The sequence below is a fragment of the Lygodium microphyllum genome, chromosome 6 (genome assembly GCF_053477565.2).
Source record: "Lygodium microphyllum isolate KBCC chromosome 6, Lygodium_microphyllum_v1.1.10, whole genome shotgun sequence".
Taxonomy (NCBI): Eukaryota; Viridiplantae; Streptophyta; class Polypodiopsida; order Schizaeales; family Lygodiaceae; genus Lygodium; species Lygodium microphyllum.
Genome location: NC_141140.1, coordinates 69,442,979 through 69,465,673, shown reverse-complemented (window position 1 = coordinate 69,465,673; position 22,695 = coordinate 69,442,979). Strand labels below are relative to the sequence as shown.

General features: G+C 39.4%; 1 pseudogene; it reads right to left on the bottom strand.

The window, feature by feature from the left end:
* Positions 1–21,876: 21,876 nt before the first annotated feature.
* Positions 21,877–22,380, bottom strand: LOC148034660 (ACT domain-containing protein ACR3 pseudogene; annotated as a pseudogene).
* Between the last annotated feature and the right edge of the window lie 315 nt (positions 22,381–22,695).

Sequence of the window (22,695 nt, the reverse complement as noted above, 5' to 3'; positions counted from 1 at the left end):
TTAGGGAACATCAAGAATATGATACACCTAGGGATGCAACACTCACCAATGGTTGGACCTGTCACCCTAAGCTACACGCATCGCACCTCTCGTATGCATGAACTGGGTTCTCAAGTGTGGGACACACCGAGGGCTTGCCGAAGGTTGTGGACCAATCTCCCAGTCCCACAAGCACCAACATCATGCACATCATGGTAGGGCAGACACATCCCCAGGTAGTGCACCTTCTTTTCTTTCCAAGTACAAGCGAAGGCCCCACCACCAGCTTCAGAGACCCCATCATCCATGCAATGTATTCCCCATATTATGCGACCTGTCACCATGCATGCACAACAAAGCAAGGGGCAAACGCAACATGCTAATCAAAAAGTGAATGAAGAAGCTCATTTCAAATAGCACTGGAGAAGACAGCCATGAAGGGGCAACCAACAGATCCGTCCAACTTTATCTGCAATTTCAAAGGCATAAATCCCTCCAACACACCTTCCACTAGGGCTAGTACATGGGTCTTTCAACTTCCATAAATCCGTCCAAAGTTTCATAAATCCCTCCAACATCAGGGCTCATTCACAACTTGAGGGACTTCTAGTCCCTCTCCAACACACCCTCCAACATGGATTGTATACAAACTCAAAAAGCCACTTGGCCTCCCTAGCAACATTGTCCAACTTAGCAAGTGCCATGGGACTGGCACTCAACTAGGAGGGGGGTAATGTTTACCCTCAAACAAACAAGGTGGAAAGTCCAGAAAATATAAAGCAAAAGACAATGCCAAGGCAAAAGTGGAATGGAAGACAAAGGCGCACCAAGAAAAATATGGAAACACGAAGTATGAAAAAAATCAAGGAGAAAAGTGCACAAGAAAATGTGCAAGTCAATACTTTTGTAAAAGAGTGCAAGGTACATTGTGAATTATTTTAAGAGCGCCAAGCTCTCACTCGTGCAAATTGTAAAGATAGGTGGGTGGTAGGAAGGAAGTTAAGGAGATAGGAGGACAATGAGAAAAAGGGCCAGTCACGACCATGTAAAAAAGAGGATAAGGGGACGACTGTCCAAAAGGGATTCAGGGCTTTGTATATAAAGTTCAAAAAGTGAATAAGAGCTCATTCTTTGGTGTGTGGCAAAGTGAACTCTTCTTCTTCTCTCCTTCTCTTCTCTTTCTTGCTTGTGAGTGCTTGAGGGAGGGAGTGAGCTTGTGAAAGTGAGAGATCTTGGAGGTGAAGCTCTCCACCTTCTCCTCTCTTCTTCTTCTCCTCTCTTCTCTTCTCTTGTCTCGCATGTGGCTATGGAGGATGGAGCTTGGAGGAAGAGGTTTGAGGATACTTGAGCTTGCATCACGAATCATGGAGCTATTGGAGTGCTTGAGAGAGGAAGCAACTTAATCGGGCATAAAGGTAAGCTTACTACACTCGTAGAGAGGGATAGCACGTCAGCTATGTGAGAGGTAGCCAATAGTGCTCACTTGAAATGCTTGAATAATAAGTGGTTCGTGGGTCTTGGCGGTTGGCTGTACTCACCTCTATACTGTGCACAACCATGGTATGTAGCAACAACCAAGAGAAGGAATTCATTTGGATGCATATGGGTTTCTTGATGGGGATGTATATGGATATCATGCTTGAAATGCATATGCATATGATATGGATGATAGGAACGAGGATAAAACTATCTATCTTTATGATTTGGGGGATTTTGGATCTAATTATGAGGATGATACATTATACCTATTTGATATGAGGTGCTTAGTATTTGTCTTTGATGACAATTTTCATATCATGGATAACTATAATGTTGAAATGCCTTTTGGTGTGTGATGACTATTATGCTGGGATAGCTTTTGATCTAGGTGGATCTTTTGAATGATTTATGATGTTAAAGAACATGTTACAACTTGCTATAATAGTTACTTGCATGAAAAATAACAGGTCTAGCTCCATAAAAATTGGTTCTTTAAGGTTTGAATGGGTACTATGAAGCGTCTTCTACATTTAGAGACTTCATTTACCTTATTTGAAGGAGTATATACTGAGTTATGGCCATTTTTCTCTTAAATTCTAGTTCTAGATACACTTAGATTTGTTCAATTTTACCTTATTTGTGACTCTTCAATGGTTTTCAATAAACAAGATGGTATTGAATTTAAAAATCCTTCAAAATTTGAATATAGAATAGTTAAAGGTTAAGATCTAGGTGGCCTTACAACATTGTCCATTGGCTTAGTGGTTAGTGGGGGTCCCCATAAAGAAGGGGTCAGGCGTTCAAGTCCCAAGTATGCCATGCTAAACAACCTGCAATTTGCAGGGGGCTATCGGCCTCTTTTCACACATTGATGATGTGGAGAGTAGGTATTGTGTTCTCCCTCGTGTGGAAGTATCAAAATCAAAATTTTCAAATTAAAGGTAGCCTTTCTTGAGTTTAAATTTTGAATTTCACCCTTCCATCTTTACATGTGGTAGCTAACAAAGGAAGGAGAGCCTTAAAAAATTCAAAATTAAAAATTCTATTTTGACAATACCACTCTTCATGAGAGAAAAACCAACTTGGTGGTCCAAAGGTGGGAAAACCAAGTGAATAGAATGTGCATACCACCCCCCTTCTCATTGGTTCATCTCAAATATCTCTTGCTTAAAGAAGTAACTTAAGATAAAGGGCCTTTTTTGTGTCCATATCCCCCCTAATGATAATATTTTAGGAGTATAAAGGGAGCCTTAGTGGCATTGTAATCATATTTGGTTCACTCTTCAAGAAAATAACAAGGACATTTAGTTTAGCATTAGATGTTATATTTTTATAAATTTCTTGTATTTTTAGCAACCATGGATTCCATGGTTTCAGACATAACCTTTTCTATTCAATCTGTAAGTAACCCCTTTATATGGGACCCTTTTCTATGTAAAAAATGTGTAAAATTGGTATTTTTAAAATCCCTTATGTTGAACCCACATGATATATACATATATTTATGACTGACCTCCCCAGGCATGGGATAGTCTGGTAGGTTTCTGGGCCATAATATGAACTGGTCAATTAGGCTCCAGACCATAGATATACTTATGAAACTTTGCATCATCACTCACACTATCTACATACATGGTAAGATTGAAAAACTAATTTGTATACTATCTAAGTGATAGGCTTCTTTGGTCCAACTGACACTATCTTCTTGCTAACTTCTCTTTCTCGATGGGAGATACAAACACCTGAGTCATCTTAGCTTTGAATTTCTCCCAACTATCAACCTATTGTTTTTCCCTCTTTATATGTACCTCCACCATGTATGAGAAAAGCCCTCAAGGTGAAGAGTAGAAAAGTAAATCTTAGCTTTGAATTTCTCCCAACTACCAATCTATTGATTTTCGCTCTTTATGTACCTCCACCATGTATGAGCAAAGCCTTAAAGGTGAAAAGTAGAAAAGTGAATCTTTTGGTCATTTGACCTAGGGAAAATATCAAAGTAGGACTCCAACTTGGAAATCCACTCCTCCAAATCAGTTGGTGAGATGATGAATGACCACTATATTTGGTTAACACAATCTTATCACAAAGTTTCCTCTCAACAAAGACTTGTTGTCCATTAGTTACTCGGGACTACATATCCATGTAACTACCATTGGGATTTAAAAGATTAGAGGTGCATTGAGGAATAGTTTCTAGTTTCTAATGGCTTGATGAGGATTTGATCCATGGATGCTCAAAATAGGCTCATCAGCTCTAAAAGAAGTCTTCCAAATCTCATAAGTGCTATGTTGTATCCCTTTCTTTCCAATAATACCTGACTAAGAATTATTATTTGATGGCTGAAAGGACTATTTATCTCTACTCTCTTTGTTTGCCATTTGTGCTGCCACAAGCATAGAAATCTAAGAGCTAAGTTTGTCCAAAGAATTCCTATAGTAGAAGAGAGAAACTTCTCCAAAGAATCATTGGTTGATTGAGATATATGCTCCACGAATTCCTTGGTTTTCATGTTTGACTAAACCAACTATTCAACCACCTAATCTAATTTGGAAACCAATTCCATGTGTCTGATGGAGTGCCAAAGTGGCCTTAAGAGTACCATAAGCACCACATTCTTGTGAATCTTTCTCATCTTGACATGCCTCATGTATTGTCTCATGTGCCTCTCTAATTGTTGCTAAACATCATCCATAGTGGATTCTGTGAGACCCCGGTGGATTCGGTGAGTTTTTATTCCATGGTGGATTCCGTGAGGTTTTGCACTGGATTCCATAAAACTATATTTATTTGCCAAGGCTCGTATACAAGGTGGATTCCTTGTGTGAGAAGTTGACGGGGACGCTTGTCCTTTTCGGGTGTCATGTTGATTTAATGTGCACGTGGGTGACTCCACAACAGGTGATTATGCAAAATACATAATTAAATTAATGGAAGTTTATGAGTTTAGAGTGCACTCGTATTAAATTAAGGTTAGGACAAAGTTCCAACCCATTTATTTATTTTGTAGTTGAAGATTGCTAGGTATTCACTTTTGTCGATTTAATTTTATTATTTTCTAACAATTGTGAATGCTTCAGTTGATGTGTAGAGTAGGCAATGGTGGCATTGGGAAGCACTAGGTGATAGTGTGTATTCAAATTATTTGGAAGAAATTACCATTTTCGATGGGCGCACATCTTATTAGTAAAGGCATGGCACTAATATTTATTTAGAATCGCGCTTATTTATAGAAGTGCTTGACTAATATTTATTATTTTGTATATGCATGGGTGCGCGGTTTAAATATTTCATTATGGAACATTGTATTTGGGCGCAGCTCGACTTTTGGACCGCCCAACCGCTTTATTATTTATTTGGACAAAAGCAAACACAAAAGCTAAAGCATGCTTATTGTAAATTTGGGCTATTTTTTAGCTTTGAGATGAATAAATTTATAAATACATGCCTTGTGCAGTGCTCACACAAGGCATGGGGGGAGATTGTACCCAATTTGTCTTTTTTTTTTCATGTCGTGCAAATCTATATTCTTTCTTTGTGAGCTTAAGTAGAGTTCTTTGTTCTTGGGGACCTTCCGATGCTCGCTACGTATGCGCCCATCATCAGATTTGTGCACCAGTGGCATCCGAGTGAAGCTAAGATCAAGAGATTCCAATCTCTTACCATCTCGTGCGAAGGCAAAGCTCCTGGAACGAATGGGCTCTACAGTCAGTCTCATGATGATTCGTCAATACCAACGTGTTCCTAGTGGTGAAGAACGCCTTGATGTGCTGTTGGATCGCGAAGGACCACCCTCTGGTGACGAAGGACCACTTCTGAAGCCTTTTTGTCAAGTTGTTTCTTATCAGAAGAAAATTTGCTTAATGTTAATTACTAAAGCTTATTGCTTAAGCTTAAAAGCTTAACCTCACGAATTCTAGCATTGATGGTGGGAGGACATACTCCAAGAAGATGACATCGACGAAAAGCTACTGCCATCCGGCAACAAAATTTTCAAATATCTTAAGCATTTTATTATAAAGCTTCAAAGTTTCAAGCCTTATTAAGGCTTAAAAATTCAATCCTAAACCTCCTACATACCAGCTATTTCAATAGCTATCTTCTCAAACCGGTTTTGCAACTCCAGTAAGCCCCTATTTGTACTTGCACTCTGACAGAGATAGTTTCCAGCAAGCAAGCTGACACGCACAGTCTATTTTTCACTTGAAGAAGGCATTCATCAATTTTCGTACTTGTAAAAAGAAGAAAGATTGTAAAAATCCATTTTAAAACAAAAGAAGCAAGCCTTGTAAACCCAACTTTGAGCTATGCTCATCCCACTAACAAGATTTCGAGTATGTGAGGCTGTTTGAAATTTTGTAGGATGTTCGATCAAAATATGGAAGATTTTATGGCCGAAGGTGATTTACCGGAACGAATGATGGAGCAAAAATTGGACCTAATTATGATGCAACTTCAAGAGGAATGAAGAGCACGTCAAACTTTGCAAGTTCAACTAGCTACTCTTCAACGATCTACTGTCAATCAAGATGGACTGCAACCCGAAGATGTTATATGGCATACGATCAATGCGACACTCGAAGCACAATCTATCAGGAAAGAACCCAAGATAAGTAAAAGAAGTTTCAAATTTCATACTTTTGATGGGTTACATGACGAAAAAATTGTTCTTGCTTTTATCAGTCAGTTTGATGATTATTTCCATGAAGAACAATATGCCGAAAAAGGCAAACTCAAGTGTGTCACTAACCATTTAGTGGACAAAGCATCATTATGGTGGACTATTGTCTGCAACAGTATTGATTGTCCTACTACTTAGGAGGCTTTTCAAAAGAAAATTTTGCATAATTTTCTTCCACCTCAATTTCATGAAAAGGCAATCAAACAGTGGGATCTTCTGCAACAAAGAGATCACGAGCCTATTTCACAATACACTGAGTGTTTTTGGAACACCTTATTATAACTTTGAATGCTCAAAGATGTACCTGAGGTGATCCACAAGCGCAAGTTTATGTCTGGTTTGCTTGGTCACTTCTATGCGAAGGTGAACATGTTCAAGCCAATGACTCTGGAGGAGGATGCGATTTCTTTGGCCCATGATGTTGAAGACAAAATTCGAGGACAAGAGAAGCAACAACAATTCCCAACTAACGGTAACTTTGATACAAAGCAATTCAATTCTAACTTTCAAAGATTTGATCAAAATCACTTTGTTCCATCTTCTCTCCGTAAATCCTGGACATGACCCCCTACTTTACCATCAAGCATATGTCCAAATCCTAAGCCATCTTTCCAGCCAAATCCCAATATACCTAAACTCCTAGCCATTACCAATAATGTTTCCAAAGCCAAACCCATAGTCTGCTACAAAAGTGCCATCAACCTGGATATCTAACAGTGAATTGTGAATCCAAAAAGCCAATTGTTCACATCAACTACTTGGGAGCGACTGAAGATGAAGATCATGAAGAAATGCCAGATTTCACGGAAGACGATGATGATATCGGTACTACTTCAGATACTTTACCAGGTATGCCAAATCCTCATTCATTATTAACGATGAAATGTCTTGTGCATGGTAAAGAAAATATTTTTTAATATGATGATGGGAGGACATACGATTTTATTTCTGCAAAACTGGTCAATGAATTGAATTTACATACTGTTTCAACTCATTATCGCATCAACGCTGCATTCTTAGGTACTAGATACAATGGTACACAAGAAGTTCATGACTTAGAAATTAAAATTGGCGATTATGTTGAGCACATAAATTTCTTGGTTGTGCCTTTGCAATCTAGTGACATTATTTTAGGAATGCCTTGGCGTCATAAATGTAATCCCAATATAGATTATTCCATGCATTCAATGAAGATTCATTCTAATGGGAAACAACAAATCACATGACATGGTATGCACACCTTAGATAATTTTCCATTACTTAGTCACACACAAGCTAAACGTGCATTAAGAAAAGGTAGCAAATCATACTTAGTATGGGTGAATGAAATTGAAGCTAAGGAAAATCAGATGCATCCTAGGCATGCACAATTTCTTTCACAATTTAAAGATTGTTTTGCTGCTTACCACCTACACGTCTTGAAGATCATAAAATAGACTTAATTCCATGTTCTCAATCACAATGTAAATCACCTTATTGACATAATCAAATTGAACAGAAAGAAATTCAAATCCAAGTTGAAGAATTGTTAACCCAAGGACTCATTAGGCCCAATAGTTCTCCTTTTGGTGCACATGTCCTATTAGTTAAAAAGAAAAATAATACCTACAGGATGTGCATAGATTATCGTTCCCTAAACAAGATTACTATCAAGAATAGATATCCAATTCCTAGGGTAGACGACCTCATGGATAAACTACAAGGGGCCAAAATATTTAGCAAGATAGATCTTAAATTTGGATATCATCAAGTATGATTGGATACACCTGATATTTTCAAAATTGCATTTAGAACTCGATTTGGTCATTATGAATTCCTTGTTATGCCTTTTGGTTTAACTAATGCACCAGCAACATTCAATCGTATGATGAATCGCATATTTTTGAAGCATCAACATTGTGTAATTGTTTTCTTTGATGACATATTGATTTTTAGTAAGAATGAGAATGAGCATTATGAACATTTATCTTTGGTTTTCAAATTATTGAAAGAGAGTCAATTATATGCTAACCCTTAAAAGAGTGAATTTTTCCAAAGCCACATTGAATACTTAGGACATATTGTTTCTTCTGATGGTATTAAAGTTGATCCTAAAAAGATAGAAGAAATTTTGAATTGGCCCATATCTAAAAATGTACATGAATTATGTTCTTTCTTAGGTCTTGTTAGCTTTCACAAAAAAATTGTGAGAAATTTTTCATTGCTTGCATTGCCTTTGACAAAATTATTAAAGAAAGGTATTGTGTATTATTGGTCTGGAAATCAGCAAAAGTCTTTTGATTTATTGAAACATGCCTTAACACATGCCCTTGTATTGCAATAACTTGACTTTAATAGACCATTCTTTCTAGTAGTCACTGATGCTAGTGGATTTGGAATAGGAGTTGTCCTTATGCAAGATTCACATCCCATGGTCTACTCTAGCTTGCAAACTTAAACCATCTGAACTCAAGTATTCTACCTATGATAAGGAATTGTTAGTTGTAGTACAAGATTTATGTCAATGGAAACACTATTTAATGGGATATGAATTCATGATCAAAATTGACCAACAAAGTATCAAACATCTCCTTAGTTAGCCACAAATCTCTAACCGCCATATTAAATGGGTTGCTTTTATTCAAAGTTCTCATCCATTTATCCAATATCAACCTGGAAAAGAGAATGTTATTCCCGATGCCTTAAGTAGAAGACCAAGTATCCATAATATCTCTGTTATATCTTTTGATTCCCTTATCCCTATGAAAGATACCTATGATCAAGACCCCGATTTTCAAGTTGATTGGAATAAATTAGTTGCAAATAACTGGATTCCAATAGATTCATTGTCTTGTTTTGACGGATTTATATTTTATGAGAAAAGCTTGTGTGTAACTGTTCCATTTAGATAATTTGTGTTGCACAAAATTCATTGTCCCCCATATCAAGGTCATAGAGGTATTATTTCTACTTTACGTACATTGGCTGAAGATTTTTACTAGCCACACATAGAATCTGATGTTTCTAACTTTGTATCTGAGTGTTTAATTTGTCAAAGAGTTAAGCGACACCATGGTAAGCAATATGGTTTATTAATGCCTTTACCAATTCCTGAACGACCATGGGAACATATTTCAATGGATTTTATAACTAGTTTGCCTAATATCCAAGTTAATCATGATATGATTTGGACTATTGTAGATCGATTTAGCAAACAAGTATATTTCATTCCATGCAAGAAAACATTAATTGCATCTCAAGCTGCATAATTATTTTTGAAAACTGTTTTCACTAACCATGGTTTGTTTAAATTTATTATTTTTTATCGTGATTCTAGATTTTGAAATAATTTTTGGACTATATTATTTGCTAATTTAGGTACAAAGATTGATTTCTCATCTGCATTTCATCTTGAAACCAATCGGCAAACAAAAGCTACTAATAGTACAATTTTAGATCTTTTACATGCATACACAATTTCAAAACCACAAACATGGGATACATATTTGCATTTACTTTTATTTGCATACAATAATACACCACATACTATAACATGTCCACCTGTCAACTTATAGGACACGTCTTAGCAGCCCATTGGGAAGAGAGTCCAGAAAGCATCACCCGGCACTCCCACGGAATGACACGGGGTTTGCGATCTAGGTCTTCTCGAGTCTGCCATGAAGCGAAAGCATTCCGATCGTTCCCACTTAGGATCGACCTGAATCGGGGTTTCCCTAATGATCAAGTTTCTCGGAGGTAACTAGCATTGAGCCCCAAATAAACTACTTTACACAGAAATATCAGGGTTGAAGCGGATTTATACTACACTTGGTTCAAGGAGAATGGGAAACGAGAGGGATGCAAGGCTCGACCTCTCTTCCCGTAAGGCATAGTCCCATTCCGTTTCCCTAAAACATCATAAATCAGGACTCTAGTACTCTAGATTCTAGGTCATCATTCCTTGCTGTCAATTTCCTTCGAGAAAAGTTCCTGGCCAACCGGGACCACCCTTTCGTAGGACAGACCCATGGTCACATCCATCGCACTTTCCTCATGGTTGCTTTAGTTGTCTAATTACCTACCACATTTAGTTTGACAAGTAAAAATAGCTTTCTTAATTAGCCAATTAATCACCGGTTCCTTCACGTAACTTAAGCACTGACATAGAAAAACAATGTCAAGCAAGTTCCTTTTCAACAATTGATCTTATTTATCAGTCTTTGGAATACATCATATAATCCAGCCTAAAGGCTAATCCATAATTCGCCCGAAGGAAATCCATAATCTACCCGAAGGCTATTCTAGCAATCCTCAGGGATCGCTATTCCAAGTTTCCGCCCGTAGACTAGTATGCGGGCCTTGAGATCCAATCTCGCGGCCTCTTATGCAGGACCTAGAGGCAAGGGATTTACAGCCAAAGCCCCCCTGGCACCCAAGCATCCTTCTGCTCCAAGTAGCACCCATGGAGAGACCTCTCGCGATGGGTTCGGTCCACGTACCCGACGCGACTAACAATCCCCTTGGAATAGGGTGAGGCAGACAATCGGGGGTAAATGATGCTGTCTCTCCCTCCAAGCCTTCAACCTGAAGAAGCATTAATTATCTTTCCATCTGTAGTTCCTTGTAATATCTCCGCACAATAAAAGTTAGTTGGTTGGTTCGTAAGTTAGTTAGTCAATTAATAAGTTAGTAAGATTACTAACTAAAGACTAACTAAGGTAAAAACTAACTAACATTAATTATTGATAATTTTTATTTAATTTAAAATATTTAATTTAGAAAAATCAAGAGTCGTAAATTCGATATTTTTCTCGAATTGGCAAAGACCGTAGCTACCCTTCACGTAAATTACAACGTGAATGAGACTTATGAGTTATATTAATCACTAAGTTCATGTGTATAGTTTGGAAGGTCCAAAAACATTAGATTTTGGGCAAAGCTAGTATATTTTAGATACTTTAGATATTATCCTAAAAGAAAAAAGGATATGGAGATTTTAGAACTGGATGTCATTTAAAAGAAAAGATAAGTGATATTTTAGTTAGTTTGAAGATTTTATAAAAAGAAAAATAAAGAAAAGTGACTGGCGAAATCGCGCGCGCCGCGATCGTAGTTTACAGGCAGTAGACAACACTTCGAACATAGAAAAATGAGTGAACTAAGAGCTTTCTAAGCAAGTGTCTTGGAGTTTTACCCCCCTTTCGGAGCCAATGGAACCATCAGATTTATGATCTGAGCATCAGATCACTGATCTTTCCAAGATCCCCCTCCACAAAGAGCTCCACTCCTCAACCACAAGCCCTCGTCTCTAATTCACTATAAATACGAGGCATGGGAGAGGCATAGGAAAGCATAAGGAGATCCCGAGAGGCTGCGAGAGAGAAGTAGAGAGAAGGATACCCCTCCAAGAGATTGTGAGGAAGAGCTTGAAAGAGAGAGAGAGAGAGAGAGAGAGAGAGAGAGAGAGAGAGAGAGAGAGAGAGAGAGAGAGAGAGAGAGAGAGAGAGAGAGAGAGAGAGAGAGAGTAGAGTCACCCCGAGAGGCTGCAAGAAAGAGAATTAGCTCAATTCCCTCTCCTCGACTGAACCATCTTCTCTTACGCTCTCCAATCTTGAATCTACTCCACCTTCTTAATCTCTCGAGTCTATCTGCGGACGATGGCCTCCAAGCAAAGAATGTCGCGTGCGGATGACAATCCCGCAGCCAACAACAAGGCTTCAAGCAAAGGCATCACCTCAATCCAACTGCGGTTCCGGTCGTAAGTAATGTATTTTCAAGTTGATAGAAGCTTGCTTTGATTCTCATATGAGATACGTTAGGCCCCATACTATTGCACGAGAATAGATCATGGGGAAGAATAAATTTCATCTCGCCTACTCGGAAGATGGAGTTTATGAAGTACATATATCAAGAGAAGATAATTGCACCTAAGTACATATGACTTAATTTCTAGTAGAGCAATTACAAGAAAGAATTAGTCAAGCGTTATGAATGACATAGTCGTCAAAAGAACGACATTAAAAGATTGGGCATAGAAATGCTAGATTAAAGTATAGTCAAGGGTTATAGATAGCATAATTGCTAAAATAATATGACATTAAGAATCATGAATGGAGAAGTACTAGTTTAAAGTTTAGATACTTCAAAGGTACTTAGCCTAAGAGCCTAAGAGTCTAATTACTTGAGATCATCTCGCACTTATCTTATCAAGTATTTATATGTTATGCCTATAACATGTTTGATATATGAGGATAAATTTCTATTTGCCTCATGACTTGACTAAGAGCTAGTACAAGAAATTAATCATAAGGGTTAAAACTAAGATATCTTGAGATCCGTCGGATAACGATGACTTTTGCTAATCCAAACTCAGGGTTGGGTTATCAATCAAGGTAAGTGACCTATAGAACTTACATCATGAATAGTGTTTGAACCCTTAACATATGCCCTAGCCGAAGGAAGGAAGTGTTAAGAACATGTTTGCATGGTATTGCTCTTAGATCCCAAGGGAGAGAGCAAATATACGATGGAAATATTATATCGTCTATTTTTGCATTGTTTGGAAAGAATGCAATTGGTTTTGTTGATTGATCGAACAACATTCTAAATGTTTTTACATTCAATTGGTTGTTACTTATTGTTTGGATGATTATTCCAAGTGCTTGTGATTTATGGTAAATGCATGGCAAGGGTCTGTGATGACAAGTTGCCATGGGAATAAAGGAATGTTTTCCTAGAAAATGATATTAGGCTGAATGCCTTGTTTGTGCTTGATTCCTAAAGGATTTAATTAAGGAAGGATATATTGTAAGGGTGGATCACCTCCATGGTCGCTGCGCATATTAACCCGAAAAGAGCACTGCTCGATTCATGGGCCGAAGGTCGAGTGGTGAAAAGGCCAACCACGGGAATGATGTTTCGCTCCTAGACAGCTTGTGGGTCAGTTGGAGCTCTGGACACCCCTTGCTAGGTCAAGAATGGAGTTGAAGACCTCAGTGGCCCCCAACATCTGGGCATGTTGGGAGATCCTATTCTAGATAAAGGATTGAGTTTTTGGTGCCATGTGAATTGGACCAGTTACTTCTGCAGGGAAGAAGGGATACTTCTGTTGGACAGAAGCGAAACATAATTTCTCCTGTATGGGCGGGAGACAAAGATTAACTTGAAGATAAGTTAAGGAACTTGTTTGATCTTATTTGTCAATAGATTGCTTTGCTCTGTTTTCGTGTCTGTGCTATAATTTACGTGAACGAACCTTGTTCCCTAAAAGGCTTAATTAATGAAGCTGATTTTAAGTGTCACATATAAATGTGGTAGGACCTAATTAGAAAACTAAAGCTATTAAGAGAAGCGGGTGGGCGGAACCCCCGACGGGTCCGTCCTATGGCAAGGTGGTCCCAGAGAACTGGGAGGCTTCTCACAAGTTTTTATCGTCATTTGACCTTTAGATATTGATAGGTTAGAACCCGATTCATGCTGTTTTAGGGGACCGGAATGGGACTATGCCTTATGGGTAGAGAGGTTGAGCAACACATCCCTCTCGTTTCCCATTCTCTTTGAACCAAGTGTGGCATAGATATGCTTCGGGTTGGGTATCTCTGCGTAAAGTAGGATGTCCAAAACCCGATGCTAGAACGCTAATAGGAGACCTTGACAACTAGGAACCTGAATTTCAGGTCGATCCTAGTGGGTTCGATCGTGAACGTTCCGTTGCGAGGCGGATTCGGGAAACCCTAGGCGACAAAAATCGGAACATTCCCTGGGAGTGCCGAGCAGCGACGCTTAGATTCGTTTCTCGATAGACCGCTAAAAGAGTGCCTGGAAAGCCGATGGGCGGGCACCTCACATTCCTTGAGCAAAGAAGTATAAACAATGCTCCTGACTATACAAATACAATTAATCCAGTGGTCGTTTGTTTGGCCAACTGCTAAGGTATAATCATTCTCTCTGAATGCATCCAGCATTCGATCCGAGATCAATTGCGACTTGGCAAGATCTCCAAGGGTTTCGTAAGCTGTGTTGGTAGTTTACCCTCTTTCCTTGGGTTACGGTTTATACCCTGTTAACCCAAATTAACAAATACCTTAGGTTTCCTTATATTAAGGTCAAAATTTCCTGGGCAATCTCGTCGCCCTAACTAAATTCCTTGCTAAACGATACACAACTTCCCTAACTTGGCAAATTAGCCTCAAGGAAGGGTGATGTAGTAGGATGACTACTCATCCTCTTGCAAATTAGACTTGTACTTAGAACCTGCCAACCCTTGTTTTAAGGAGTGTCAATTACTATTTTGTGGTTTAGACACAAAACCATGCGACGTTGCAACTTGTTGCATAGGAGTCGCATCTGACTTGCGGGATTAGTTCTCTCATCAAATGGTATTCCTTGGTCAAGAATACTTTGGTCAAGAAGTAGGGTTTGGGAATCCTCTTGACCCAACCCAACCTTAACCCAACTAGGCCGACAACGTTTGGCCCTAGGGTTTCTAAATTCCTTGTGGAAATCTAGCATTTGGTTATCCGATCATTAGGGTGAGGACCCTAGATCATTCTTGCATGGGCTTTTAGCTAACCCTAACATTCCGTGAATGTGGGTAGGACCTTGGGATCAAAAGTCTTGGCTTGGCATCCCAAGTGCGATACTAGGCATAATTTTTAACGTAACTAAACCGTACCTAGCACTTTGAGGTTTTCATTGTACTAAGTATTTATGCTTTTATGAATCCCATGTGGGTTATGCCATTACAAGGGATTCACCTAAATCGATCTAATTGTCTTGCGACAAGAGGTGATTTTTCCTTACAAGAGATGCAAATACTTTTACTAAGAGATGTAAATAAATAAATTCAAGATACAACATTCCATGCAAGTATGCCATTCATAGACTTTTTCCTTCTATTCAACTATAAGATGTACAATGACCATTTCTTTTCCTTGCCTAAACTATAATGATTGACACTTAGGGCTAACTCGTATAAAAACCTACGTTGCATTTCATCAAGAACTATGCTCATAACCCTTCACTTAATGCATTGAATTCAAGCTTTAATATGAAATGCATCCTTTTCTAAATACAAATTTCAATAAAAGAAGACCATGCATGAGCGAATACCATGAGCCCGGCATTTAATTTCTCCCTCCGTTAGCACTTAACCCGACTTAAAATGCAAGCATCCTCGCATGCAACTAGCAAAGTTCATAGTTTCCTTTCCATGCATTGCAATTCTTTGGACAATATTCAATGGGCGACTAAGATTATCCTCTATACGAATCACATCCATGAATTTAAATCATAAGTGCAACATGTGACATAAGCTCTATCCTTCCTAGCACGATATCATCTTCTAATTTATGCATTATCAATCAAGAAGATTGCAACTACCCTTGTTGACGGGAGTGCGAGCAATTTCAATTAATCGGCATATACTAAACTTTGAAAAACGAATGGATAAGTGCAATTAAATTTTCCTAAAAACCAGTGTGCTTAACGCATCCCCTCTTATGTGAGAATACAATTGGAACCTGGGCATGAGGACTCGCAGCATTGTCCATGCGTGAACTTGGGTTGGAGGCTCCCACGTGTGCATCTCGCGTCTTTAGCTTGGGAGCCATCGATGACGTAGATCCTTGGCTCTGCAAACTTGTCCTTGCCTTTATGAGATCTCCAAACTCCCTCCCGACTATGGCAAATCAGCCTCAAAAACTGCCTACTTCCCCTTGCGCAGGAATTGCCTTTACAAGACATGTTTTTGTATAAAAAACCCGAGGAACATGGGGAAACAAGGCTTATTATGGAAGCCTTGTTTAGAAGCTTCTGTTCCACAGAATGACATGGAGGGGGAAATGATTGGGAGAGGATGGAGGAGATCACAATGACGGATAATGATGAAGATGATGATAATAATGATGATGATGGTGGTGAGGTTGATGATGGACAGCGTGGCGCAGCAGCGGCCTGGTGGCGGCAGTGTGGCAGACGGCGTCTTCTCCCTCTCCTACAGCAACACGCTTTCTCCCTTCTCTCCTCCCCCCTCAAGCTTAAGGGGGGGGGGGGGGGTTCATATAGATAAAGGGGGGAGGGAATGGCCACACACGTGGTCAGTAGCATGCCTCCTCCCCCCCATGCTCTTCTACACACAACTCCTCTTACACTCATACTCCCTCTCCCCGCCATGCATCGGTTGAGGGGAGATGATTAATAATAAAAAAAATTGCACAAAGTTTAACCATTATCCATTTGCCTTTTCCTGTGAAGGGTGTTCCCGCATGGAACTACGGGTTTCAAGCCTCGGCTCTAGTGCTCCATGCGGGCCACTCTAGCCCGCATTTAACGTTGCGGGAGAATATTTTGAACTGCTTTTTGCGCATCGTGTGCAAGGTCATTAATATTTTTGCGTGAAATATTAATGACCTCGCACACGACGCGCAAAAAGCGGTTCAAAATATTCTCCCGCAACCACCAACATTTAACGTTGCGGGAGAATATTTTGAACCACTTTTTGCTCGTCGTGTGCGAGGTCATTAATATTTCGCACATAAATATTACACATACAGCTACATAGAAATCACATTTTGAAATCATTTATGGATATAGTTTGCCTACACCTGTTACAACATTGTCAAACAGGGTTAAAGCTGCTGATGATATTGCCAACATGCATGCTATAATTTTTGCTAAAGTCAAAGATATGATTGCAAAATCCCAGCAATCATACACAAAACAAGCTAACAAGAAAAGAAAAGCTATGAGTTTCAAAGTTGATGATTATGTTTGGTTACACATTGAAAAGAGAAGATTACAAAGTGTTAAGAAACACCCTGTTGTTAAGTTAGCCCCTAGATTTTATGGACCTTTCAAAATCATTCACAAAATCAATGACAATGCATTTAAATTAGAACTACCCCAACATTGGAAAATCCACAATACTTTTCATATCAATTTGTTATGACCTTTTAGAGGCCAATTACCTGTTCACCCTGTCTATGAAAACCCTCCTTTGTTGGAAGAAGAAACTGAAATCCTTGAACCTGAAACTATTCTAGAAATTGACTTTATGACCACTAGAACTGGCCGTAGATACTCTAGATATTTGGTTAAGTTTAAAAATCATCTTGTTGAAGAGGCCTGATGGATGCACGTCCATGACCTAAGTGCTTACCCCTCACTGATTGCTCTACATTGAGCTAATAGCAATTGAGGTCAATTGTTATCCCACCTTGGGGGTATGATGCCAAGAGGCATATTCCGCAGTGAATTCCATGAGACCACAGTGGATTTCGTGAGTTTTTATTCCACGGTGGATTCCATGAGGTTTTGCGATGGATTCCATAAAAATATATCTATTTGCTGGGGCTCATACACAAGGTGGATTCCTTATGTGAGAAGTTGACGGGGATGCCTATCCTTTTTGAGCGTCATGTTAATTTAATGTGCACGTAGGTGACTCCACAACAGGTGATTCCAAAAAATACATATTTAAATTAATGGACGTTTATGAGTTTAGAGTGCACTTGTATTAAATTAAGGTTAGGACAGAGTTCCAACCTATTTATTTATTTTGTAGATGAATATGGCTAGGTATTCACTTTTGTTGGTTTAATTTTATTATTTTCTAACAATTGTGAATGCTTCAATTGATATGTAGAGCAGGAGGCGGTGGTGTTGGGAAGTAGTGGGCGATAGCGTGTATTCAAATTATCTAGAAGAAATTATCATTTTTTATGGATGCACGTCTTATTATTAAAGATGTGGCGCTAATATTTATTTAGGCACGCATATTTATTGAAGTGCTTGACAAATGTTTATTATTTTGTATGCGCATGGACGCAGGGTTTAAATATTTCATTATGAAACATTGTATTTGGGCACAGCCTGACTTTTGGGCCGCCCAACCGCTTTATTATTTATTTGGACAAAAGCAAACACAAAAGCTTAAGCATGGTTATTGTAAAATTGGGCTATTTTTTAGCTTTGAGATGAATAAATTTATAAATACATGCCTTGTGAAGGGTTCACACAAGGCATGGGGGGAGATTGCATCCAATTTGTCTCTTTTGTTCATGTCGTGCAAATCTATCTTCTTGCTTTTTGAGCTTAAGTAGAGTTCTTTGTTCTTGGGGACCTTTTGTCGCTCGCTACGTACGCACCCAACATCCGATTGGGGCACCAATTAGGCTTGTTCTTTCTGTTGTTTCCAACCATTTCTACTCACTAGTATAGTGCAATCCTAGTAGACCTCTTATTACAAAAATGGCTATAACTTTTGATCTCGATATCAAAATCAAGAACTTTTTTTATAAAAATCAAAGCCCACAAATAGCTCTTCCGGATGAGCTATAGCATTCATTCAAAATTAAAATAGAATATTTTAGGAATATTCATTTACTATTATCTAGAACAATCTTACACCTTGTAAAAACATTATTTTACTGTATTCACATCTCCCGAGTCAAAGATAAGCTCTTTCAATCCTACAGTACCCTACTTATGACATTAGGAGCTAAATACGCCTTGCAATACCCTATAAAGGTCCTCAAAATTTTGTGAATTACTCTATAACACTTGTAACCAAGTAAAAAGTTTTCCAAAAGTAATCTCAATTCATTGTTTGAGTATATTGCCCTATGTAAAATCTATAATCAAGCTAGTGTAAAAGAAGCTCAGAATAAGGAATTAGTGTAAATAATATTGATATTATGCCATGTCACATTGACATTGGTATAAAAGGAGAGGATATGTAATTTTACACATCTTTTTAACACATTAATACAATTACAGTCTTTCTCTCCCTTCTTGCTTACAGCTTCTATGGCTTCCCCTTCTTTCCTGTCTTTCTCTCTCTAAATCTAGTCTTTCTCTCTCCTCGTCACTCTTCTTCTCCCTCTTCCTGCAGTCTTTCTCTCTCTTCTGTAGTCTTCTTTCTCCTCTTCCTCTCTCCCTAGTTCTCTCTTTGACAAGTGGTATCAGAGCTTAGCTTTCAGATCCTTCCTTTCTCTCTCCTTCTTTACATTTAGTTTCTTGTGAGTTTCAGGAAACCTTACTGTGCACAGGTATAGCATTGAAGAACCACAACAGTCAAGAAGTACTAGACATGGCAGCTTTCTTGAAGACCACATAGACCATGATAGCCTTTCTTGGAGTCTTAAATGGAGCTTGGACCAAAAATGGAGGCAGACAGACAAAGATGGCGGCTCCTTTTGCAAGCTCAAGCCAATTTTGAAGGTATTTTGTTAAAAAGAGTGGTAACAACAATTAGGGAAGACTTAAGTCAGGGTTACTTTTGAAGAGAGGCCTTTTCTTTCCTCTTCCCGAGCTCTCTTTCAAGCTTCCATGGCAGACCTATGCCAGCAACTTCATTCTTTTGCCTTCAAGATCTTCATCTTCCTGGAGCAATGGCTTGTGTAAGGGATCCCAGACGTCATATACAGGACGTAGAGCACCATTTTGGCAAGTTTCAGGCCACGTGAGTAGCCTGCAAGATCCTCAGAGCTTGCATTGTCCTGGCAGTCTCCCTCAAGGTCTGCAGGAGAAACTTCAAGATCATCCTGAGCCACGAAGAGATTTGAGGCTATCCACAAGAATTCTGACTTGAATGCTCGGATCTTGGATCCATTTCCAAGACACGTTGACAGATAATTCACTGCGTCTGAAGCAGACGGCAAGGTCATGCAAAAGTCCAACAGCGTGCCTCAGAACCATTGCAAGCTCGCCCCATGGTCACTTGCTTACCTTGTGAATGCTGTTGTCCTCCTCCCCAAGCCTACCAAGGGTAAATGTTTTCCTGTGCCCATCTGTCCATAAGCCATTACAGTCCCATTGTAGCCTTCTAAAACACTCTCAACTACTGGCTTTGCAACCACTTCATATAGATGCTTTTGAGAGGCAGCCTCTGTCAAGGCTTCATCAAATTGAAAAGTCTCATAGTCCCAGTTATTTCTTCGTAGAGTGATTTAACAAGTGGCAGGAACAGAGAGCTTCAGATTTGCAGCCATTTTAGGAACAGACAAATCAGATAAACTAGATAGCTGACTCTGCCAATCATCGGCACAACCATGTGCAGAAAGTTTATCTACACCTGAGGGTAGCAGGAAAGAATAAGAGGATTAGCCATCGTGTAGAAGTGCAAAAGCTGCAGTATTGGGTCAGCAAAGCACTTGTACAATATACAGCCCCAAAGGATCATAGGTGCATGGTTGACCCTGAATCTCATTATGAAGAAGGTTTTTGTCAGTGGATAAGACCTCTCTGAAGAAGCGATTGGGGAGCTTTAGTAGCTGAACCAGAAAGGAAGTATGAGAGCTGTTCAATACAATCATAGGCTTATCGCCAGGCCCAGCTATGACCTTAAATGGCCACGTCTTCATGTCACTTTGAACAGAAGGATCCGAATCGTGCATAGCATTGGACCATTGGCTGAGAGCAGGCTGGCAAAAATGGCCTAACTAGTGCTTCGCAGCAGGAAGCCACTCGCTTAGTAATCCACATCGTCCAGTTGATACTTCCAGTAACAAACAAATGGGGTTTACTAATGCACGAAAATTGCAGCGAACTTCTCCCTCAAACATCAAGGAGTCTGCACAGCATGTTCCGTTTGGGGGCAATTCATGAATGGAGCATTCATGAACTCCACTTAAAACCCTTCCCGTTCGACAACACTTCTGGGGCCTAAGCAGAACACTAATTTGACTGATTTTTCAACCTTACCAGGGTTTTCTGTAGCTGTTTCAAAGCCAGGAATGGTGAAACTTCTGCAGCCCCAAAAATCAGAAGGGGTCACTTATTACAGTGGTAGATGTCAGAGCTTTTCGCCAATGGTGCCAATATGAAATCAAGGAACTTACTGACTAAAGGTTCTGAATCTCATTATCATGCAACTTCTGTAATTCTGCTATCACATCAAATCCAGAATTAGTTCTGTTTTCGAAGCTAGTTTGGGGTTTAAGACCTTCCCTTCTTGAGAAAGAACGATAAGGATCATGCCCTGCAACTCTTGTAGCTTTACAGAAGCTGCTGAGACAGAATCTATATGTGTTGAAGAAGTCACATTGTCTAGAGATATTTCATTAGCTTCAACACCAGAGCCATCATCTTGTTCCTCCACATCATGACATCGTGTGGAATCTCAACATAGTGCTGTCCTGTATACACAGTAGCACTACTAAACTGGTTCACCAAGGTTGCTGCGTGTGAAGAAGGCTGTGATGATACGTCAGAGATCTGAGCGTATCCTTTGTATGCATAAGCCATGCGATCACCAGAGTTGTAGAAAATTCTTTTGACTTATTCATGCATATCGACAGCTCCTGCAAGCATTTTGTCCGCATTATTGTCTCTGTCATAAGAATCTCACATTGATCCACTGTAAGGTCCCTGAAGGCATGCCAGTCTAAATAAGTAAAAACAAATTTGTTCAAGTGGCATGTTGCAGCCTCTTGCCATCTCCTGCACGTTGCAGATGCAGAGACAACATCACGAGCAGAGGCCACATGAGACAGGATTATTCCCACTACATCTACAGGGAGTGACTCTATAGGTATCAATTTAGAAGAGGAGGAGTGCATAACTATGTCATCGGTGATCTCCTTGATGATGATGAAGAAGAAGGGTTTGATGAACAAAGCTTGGCACAGATCATTTCATTGAGAGAATGTGTTTCTCCTGGGTTGTACATTGACTGATTCTTGTTTGCAAATGCTGACCACCGAGTAGCCTTTCTCGAGGCAATTTTCGATTGAAATCTGAGATCTGTCAGAGCAGCTTGATTAATAGGGCAGGGCAGAGGCTTCATAGTCCCGATCTACAAACATCAACTGATGCAAAGGTTTCTTTGTATGGGTCAAGCCAATTGAGAAATCAATTTTGACACCTTTTCTATCATTAGTTGCTTTCAGCACATTGGACAATTGCTCTTTGATGGACACTAGCTTTTGTGCATCATCAATAGGACCACCAGTAACTTCGTCAGTTACATACACTACACATGCTACCCTTGCATTGTGAGTCCAAACCTCAGCAGCAACAACATTGCACTTGAGGCTTGTGAGAACAGCAGAGATATCTGACAACAGTCGTGGCCGATCAATGCTAGTCAACTCTATGGTTGTGTGTTCAGCAATTGATTGAACACCCACAGTACGTCCCAAACATGTTCTTACCTCTGAACTTGCAACAGTTCTTTTTTCTCCCAAAGATTGTTGCATATACTCAATTAAACTTTCATATGTAAGTTTGTGTCTAAGTTGATCTGTAACATGGAAAACATCCATGAACCAACCACCATCTGAGGATATATAGGCTTTGGATATGATAAGATCAAGATTGGTCTGGCAGCTTGGTGTGCTACCTAATGGCAAGACTCTATGGTGCTGCACTCTTGCTGGTAGATCTGTTTGAGAGTGGCATCGTTTCAAGCACCTAAGCTCAAGAGGATGCCGATTTACAACATGATGTACTGAAACTGATATGGAAATGGTTCATATGAAGGCATTTATTCCAGTCTTAGCAAAAACAAATCTATGTTTGACCACTATAAATTTAGATCAGAAGTGAAGGATAGTACATCTGTGACCAAGGATATCAAT